Raw genomic sequence first — 7,768 nt, 5'->3', positions numbered from 1 at the left:
CTACTGAAGGCGAGGGAGAACAGTGCTGCAGAAGGGGACCTGTGAGACCCCAAAGTACGAGGAGAAGAGGAGGGACCATGAGCAAGGTGTGTCCGGGAAACAGATAAAATGCTCCTGTAGCCGGACAAGGCCCCCACAGCACCTGGACCCAGGGCACTATGGTGAGCCCCAGTGCAGGGTTGCTGCCCAGAGGCCGGCCCAAGTGCCCCGCAGGGAGAGGGCCCACCGCAGAGTTCCAGGGGAACTGTTCTTCCAGCACCAGGGAAAGGAGCAACACCCCACACCCACCAACACTCCCAACAATCACAGAGAGGGCAGACCACAGACCACAGGATATGAGAACGACTTTATTTGACACTGCTTTGAACTGCATCAGGAAGGGGGAAATGCAGTGGAAGGGGGGCAGCCCTGGTGGAAGAGGATCCCGAGAGAAGCAGCTTGGCTACAGGTCTGGAGCTCCAAAGGTAGCTGCTGCTTGTCTCATTGGAAGACTGACTCCATTCTGTGAAAGAGAGAGGCTCAGGCACGGGCCCCCAGCCAGGGCCAGCACACAGCCCTCCTATGCTACCGGGATTGTGGCAAGGGGCATGATGTGTTCAACACTTACTTCAAAAGTCTTTAAACTTGTTGATAAAGCAGCTCATGGCTCCTGAAACGAGAGGCAGAACCCGGCACTCCAGACCCAGGGAAACAGAAACCCACTCCCTGCCCCCATGGGGAACCAACCCCCTAGCCCTGCAACCTGAAACCCCAGCGGTCCTGGGACTGACTCATCCACCCGTCACCTGAATTAAGGGTGGAATGTCTTCTGAGCAGGAAAGTGGTTCTCAGGTGTTGGGGCATCCCAGAACCGTTCAGAACGTGTTTCCAAGACAGATACGCCAGCCACCAAGCAAAAACCGCACAAGCCCTACCAGGCAGCAGTTAAAGGGAGAACACGTGGTATCTCTAATGGCCCTAAGAGAAGGAGATCTCTGGGACGCGTGGACAAAGTGTATACGGAGTTCAGACGACCCTTGCTGTCTGTGCACACCCCAGCTGGAAAGGCACAGAAGGCTCCAGGGCCAGGCCTGCTTGGTTCTCTTCCCCAGAGGAAAGTCAGTCCCGGTGATGCGGCCTGCACCTGTACCCTAGCCCCACCCTCGGCACCTGCAGAAAGACAGCGCTGCCCATCCCTGCCCCAGCCAGGGCTCCGTCATACCTAGCTGCTCTGTAAGATGGTCTATTTTCCTCTGCAGTCATATGCACTAGACTGCCAGACACCGGAGGAAGAGAAGTGGTTAGTCAATTCTGGTCCCCTCTCTCCTTGTCCTCCCTCTCTCCCCCGGCCCTGACAGCCCCGCATAGCCTGCAGCCTGGTGGTGAGGTGGGTTGGCATGGAACCCTCAGTTGAAAAGAGGCACCTCCCCTCCGTGGGGTGTGGGAGGTGGAGGCTGGGGCATGGGGTGCAGGGAGATGCAGAAATCAGTTTAACCTGGACACGGATCCCACCACCTAGTGTGGACCTCTATTTCCAGGAGCTACACAAAGCGTTACCCGGAGACATCCCTGGGCTCCCGGGGGTGGCTGCTGTCTTTCCGGTGTTGGAGGATGGACAGCTGGCTGCTGGTCACCTGAAAGAGAACACAAAATCCAGCTTCCAACCCTCCCAGTGAGGTGGAAAGGGCCTAGCCGTGTCTAACCTGAGGCAGCATCACCCTCTGCTGGCAACAGGTTGGCCCTGCTCTGCTCAGCAGCTCCAACCCTCCCTGTGGGACTGCCTTCCCTGTTCCCCAGTGTGAGCCCATGTGCTGCATCTGTGGCCCCCTACATTGTGACTTCTGGTAGGCCGCCAGCAGCGCAGCAGCCATAGGAAGGCCCAGGGACGGCCAGTATGGCTGAGTAGGACTTAACAGAAAAGGGCTCAGTGCCGCCGAAAGTCTCCTTCCAGAGTTGGAGTTTGGGGTGCTGCTCCAAAGCACCCCTCATCACACAAAGCCCACTCAGAGACGACGAGGTGGCTTAAAGCCAGCCCCATCCCCGTTTCCCGTGAGACAGCGGCCTGGGTGGGAAGGGAAGCCTGGGAACAAGGCTGAGCCCCCAGAAGCGACAGAGCCAGAGGTTTCCCTCCCTCCCCGACCCCTCTCCCCTCCATCCCTATCAAACCGGTGAGATGTGATCTCTGGAGCGGGCACGGCGTCTGGGCAGGAGGTCTCCCAGGCTGTAGGCCGAGGGCTCTGAAGTTCCCAGAACTTGCGGAGGTTTGATGTTGGTGTCGCCACTGCTGAATTCTCCAAGACGCATGGACCGGCAAGACAGCCCTGGCCTCTGTGGGGGAGGCTAAAACAGAAATTTCGGAGTCGCGCTGGCAGTGGGGGCGGGCGGTGAGTACACGTCGGGAGAGGTTGTGGTAAGGTGGAGACTCTGGAGCCTAATCTCATTAGCACTTTCTCCCTCAGTCAGTCCCAGGCCAGGAGGCAGAGCCCAGCCTGGGAAAACACTGGGGACACTGAGGTAGTCCGGACCCCCTGCCAGCCAGCTCAGGCAACAGCTAAGGAAGGAGGAATCGGGAAGTTGATGAGCCTAGACGGCCCAGGGTTGTGCCCCACACTTGAAGGGGCCATCCCATCCAAACCAGCTGCCAGCCCCGCCTTCCATCCCAGCTCCTCTCTGGGGGAGGAGGCAGGACCTGCCCATCACACACCAAGTGCTCCCTTTAACTTGTACCCCTACGACAAAGACCCCGATCGGGCATTCTAGTGTCCCTGGGCTCCCGACGACAACCCTTGAGCAAGGGACAGAGGGGGCATGGGTAAACAGGTGTGTGCTGGAAGGGAGGAAGCATGGGGGGAGACAGGAGGAGGACTTTGAAGAGGGAGAGGAGCGCGAGAAGGGTCTACTCACTTGGGCTCCTGGGACGTCATCTCTATGTGGGTCATTATCCTCTCTAGCCGCAGCCTGGCACTCCCTGGTCCTACTTCCTGTGGCTTTCCTCCTGGCAGGGCTGCTGTGCTTAGGCTTTTGGGGTTTCTTGGACATCCCCTGCGGCCGCACACCTGAGAATGTCGGGAAGGTGGCCGGCTCCTGGGGAGTGGCTGAGTCTGTCTTGGCGGATAGGAATTGCTCTCCCAGGGGCCAGTTGAGAGGCACCTCCTTGAAACTTCTTCTCCTGGGCCATCTTCCTCCTCTGAGGGCCCCGGGGCAGGGCCCCTGCCATGGCAGCTCCTGAGCAGCTGGGCCTGACCTCCACCTTTCCCAGGGCCCAGCTCTGCATTTTCTTCCAGGGAGAGTTCTCCAGCTCTCCCACAGCCGGCCTCTCCACAAGTGGAGTGAGTCCGCGCGGAGCAGAGGTCAGGAAAGGGCCCGGCACCGGCGGGAAACTCTGCTGGCGGTGCCTCCGTGTGCCTGCTGTTTTCTTGGGGCTCGGGGACTTGGCATGGCTCCCTCCGTTGCTGCGAATGCCCACCCTCATCGTCCGCAAGTCGCAGCTCTCATCTGTGGAATCAGTCTTCCACAGACAGCACGGCGGGGCCTTTCGCGGAGGGCTGCTGGGGATCCACGCGGACTCTCCATCTGCTCTTCGAGCCCCTTTGCAGGTGTTGCCAGGCCAGGCCTGCCCTGGGACCAGTGACGTGGAGAGGGCCGGCGGAGGCATGATGCCTTTTTCCAGAACTGGGGCCCAGCGTGCCTCTCTCACTGGGACCGACCTCCAGTCCCACTCAGTTGTCAGTGGACCCTTTGGCAGCGGCGCCTTCTGGGGATGGGTGTCCCTGGACGCTGGTGGGCGGCACGATGGCGGCTGGCTCCTCGGCCAGGTAGGACGAGTAGACCACACCGTCCCCTTGGTTGTCGACCGGGGTGCCAGGCGGAGCTTCCCGGCCCCAGAGCACCACCCTTCCCTCCTCTATCAATTCGCTGTCTAACTCCACACTGATGCCCCCCAGGTCTGCGAACCCGCCCTCGCTCTCGCCCTCACCATCGCCCTCGCCCTTGCTCTCGCCCTTGCAGCTGTGCAGCACCCCGTAACACAGGCCGTGGCCATGGTCCCGTGGAGCTCTGGGGCTGACCGTGAGGGCACCAGTCTGCTCGCCACCCTCCAGGTCCAAATGGGCCCCCAAAACGGGCACCTCGTCAGGCGAGCTCATGGCGCCAGTCCCAGCAGCCTGGGCTGCGGGGAGACGGTCGTCCTGGTAATGGGGGAAGGGGGAGGGGAGAGCAGAACCCAGCCAAGCCGGTCACCTGACAGGAACAGTGACTCTCACCCCAGGCGGAAGTAGAAGACAGCGAGGGGCTTCCGTGTGCCCTAGACGACGGCCTCGCGCCTTCTCATTGGTCCCCTCTCCACCAACCAGCGCACCCTTTGTTGGGCGAGGCCTCTGGGCTTTAACCAATCGTGACAGAGGCTCTTGGTTTGCCGCCACATGGGTCATTTGACTGGGTGGCTGCGCTCTGGTCGGGTCTTGGGACCAGGGTGCACTGTAGCTCTCGATCCAACTCTTTCTTCCTGTCCTGCCGCCTCTGGCCGGGCACCTACTTTCCAAGGAGAGCCACGTCTCTGAGCCCCAGTGTCCCATCTGTAAGGGGGTCAAGGGGAGAGTTGCCCGCAGCTCATCAGTTTGGGACAGTAAATGTCGTGATGCACGCAAAGCATCCGACGCACAGAGGAGCGCTCAATTCTCAAAAAGCATGTCAGGGTCAAAGCCTTGGCCGGGTAACACAACGGGCTGGTGTCAAGGGGAAGACGCGTGTCAGGGACTCTCCAGCTTTGGTTTTTTGCCACCGGAGACATCGAGGTGGGTTCTGGTGGGGACAGAACTCCAGCCCCAAGCGCTGCTCCGGGGGTAATGGACCATGATCGACTGGGTGTGGGACGGGAGAAGCCCACGAACCGAGTCATGGAAGGCGTGAACCCATCCCTCGGTGGCTAGATCTGCCAGCCCCGCCTGTCAGCACACCAACTCAGTTCCATTTTCAGATCGCTGCCCCCACAGTAATGGGGCTCTAACATGTATGCCCCAGGCCATGGTCGGGCAGAGCCTTCTGCTTCTAGGGGAAATAAGTGCAGAGTCTGAGGCTCCTGGGATTAGAGGAATCCATCTGGGCCCCAATGGAGAGGAGGAGGTCGACCCCGCCCCTCATTCAGTGCCCCCCTCTTCCTTTTTCCTCAAGCCTCCTCTCCCACCAAGAGGAATGTGGGGCCAGGCCTGGTGAGCCTTAGACGCCCTCCTGCCTTGTCCTGCCACTTAGCTCGGACGGGTTCCAGAGGTCTGCTGAGCTGCGTGCCTGCCCTTGATGCAGCCGCAGTGGCGGAGCCCTGAGCAGAATCCCACCTGCACCAGGTGCCAGGGCTCCCACAGGGACATCTCCAGATGGGAACTCTCACTCTGCCCACAGAAAAGAGCCTATCCTCTTCAGACTCTAGCTAGGGCCGAAGATGTGTGAGTCTCCTTAAATGCCCACCAGCCAGAGTCCCCAAGGGTGGCCATCCAGGCCGTGGCGCAAGCCCAGGGCACCGCACACGGGGATGTGAGGTGGCAATCGTAGGATCACAGTGGCCATGGTGAGTAACAGCCATGGACTTTAACCCACCTGGAACACACGCCTGGGTGAACTTGGACAACCTCATGCACATCTGTCCTCAACCTCCACGCTGAGAATGCCTCCTTTCCCCCACACGTGTTCTCATCACCTGTTTCCTCGAAGGATGAAGCCAGCACCCGTGTTTGCCAGCTATGGTCACGTAGGTTGTGCCCGCCAGGGTGGCCGTGCCAACTCTATCTGTGGGATTCCAGGGTGCCCCGTTCACATGATCCAGCGTGAATGGAGCCCCTGTGATTGTACAATGTTGAAGTCCGGGCCACTCCCATGCAGAGCAAGGAACAGAAGGTTGACAGCCTTTGGAACCCTCCAGTTTGCCCCACCCCGATCACTACTTACCACCTGCACACTGCAGAGGTAATCACTCTGCTGACTCTTCCAATAATCACTCACTTTCTTTTAAAGGATCAATAATTCCCAGTTAATAACCCTCACCAAGATATAGAAGTCAGAGACAGTTAAATGCAAAATGATATTTTTGAAACGCAATACACACATACACACTCTCCACACACACACACACACACACACACACACACACACACACACACAGGCACTTACGGAGAGAACTCAGAAGCCAGCCGTTTGACAAACAGTTGTAAGGTGACCAAGCCTGGTAACTACTACCCAGGTCATGAAACTGTACATTGCACCTTCAGAGAAGTGTGGTCTGAATGTCTTTCTCTGAAGGAAGCCAAACACACATGCAGGTACTGTATGATTCCATTTATATGACATGCTAGAAAAGGCAAAACTCTAGGAACAGAAAACAGACTGGTGGTTGCCAGGGTCTAAGGGTTAAGACCAGAAGTTCACTACCAGAGGGTGCCAGGGAACCTGGAAGGGATGGCGATGCCCTTTATCTATATGTATATTGTACTGGTGTTTCCACAGCCCTATGCATTTACAAAATCCCACAGACCTCTGTGTAAGTTATAACCCAATAGGCCTAACTTTTTAGGAAAAAAAAACGGTCAGTAATATATCTCAAATGGATATTGACATTTAATTAATACTTTCTGTGAACACGAAAAGCTTGTTTTCATCCTCGAATCTGTTAACGTGGAGAATTGTAGCAGTTTATTTTCTGTAGGGAAATTAAGTTCGTATTTCCGGGATGAAGCAAATATTAGTCATGCCATAGTAGGTATTTTCCTTATGCTATCCTGTAGGGTTCTGTGTGCTAAGATTCTGGTTCTGATTTTGCTTCTATGTCATGAGCCTGTGACTGACCTGCAGTGTTTCTCTTCATGTCCTTGCAGGGTTTGGTATGCCAAGCTTACACAGTGAGTGGAGGATTGTTCCTCCCTTTCAGTTTTCTGCACGAGTTTGTGTAGGAAAATGTGGAAGGGAAGATGTGTATTCCTAGGATGTTTGCCAGAATGTGGTGGGGAGTCTTGGAGTGTATTCATGGAAAACCTTTGACGACTGGCATCTTTCTGCAATGATTCTGGAACGGTTCAGGGTGGCTGTTACTTCTCGTGTCAGTTTTGGCAGGTTTTGTTTCCTAGTGATTGGTGACCGTTTTCTTTGTTTTCAAACTAACTGGAATAAAATGGTCCATAATATCCCCTTTCATTCCAGATAGTATTTGTTTAAGTTTTGGAGCCAGGGGAGAGTCACACAGAAATCGCAAGGAGCACCAGTACGTATATTCTGCAATTGGATCCTCTAATTGTTAACATTTTCTCACATTTACTTCATCCCTTACTCCATTCCATGCCTCATCTTTCTCTCTCCCCCCCCTTTCTGTGTGTGTGTGTGTGTGTGTGTGTGTGTGTGTGTGCATGCTTGTATTGCTCATTGTTTGTGGAGGGTTTGAGATCCATTGAATCATTAAGATCCATCATTCCTAAAGACTGCAGCACATATCGCCTATGAAAAAGCATGGCCTCCCACAAAATCTTAATGCCATTATCACACTCAGGAAATGTAACATTGAGACAACACAGTTTTCTACGGTACGAGCACATGAAACATCTCATAGCTGCTTTCTAACAAAATTGTCTTTCCAACCAAACATCATGCTTTGTTTGCCTTTACTTGTCAGGTCTCTTTTGACCAGTCTGGTGTGCAATGTCGAAAACACAGCTCGCTGCACCCTCGACCTCCAGACTCAAGCCATCCTACCGCCACAGACTCCAGGGTAGCTTGGACTACAAGCGCACACCACCATGCCCGGCTAATTGTT

The 7,768-nt window shown here is 55.9% G+C and overlaps 1 pseudogene; it reads right to left on the bottom strand.

Annotated features, from left to right (window-relative positions):
• Positions 1 to 1,445: 1,445 nt before the first annotated feature.
• LOC116547026 lies at positions 1,446 to 5,053 on the bottom strand (annotated as a pseudogene).
• Positions 5,054 to 7,768: the final 2,715 nt, after the last annotated feature.

Source organism: Sapajus apella, unplaced genomic scaffold (assembly GCF_009761245.1).
Source record: "Sapajus apella isolate SASKATOON/1434 unplaced genomic scaffold, GSC_monkey_1.0 scaffold1914, whole genome shotgun sequence".
Taxonomy (NCBI): domain Eukaryota; kingdom Metazoa; phylum Chordata; class Mammalia; order Primates; family Cebidae; genus Sapajus; species Sapajus apella.
This window is presented reverse-complemented; position numbering and strand designations above follow the sequence as displayed.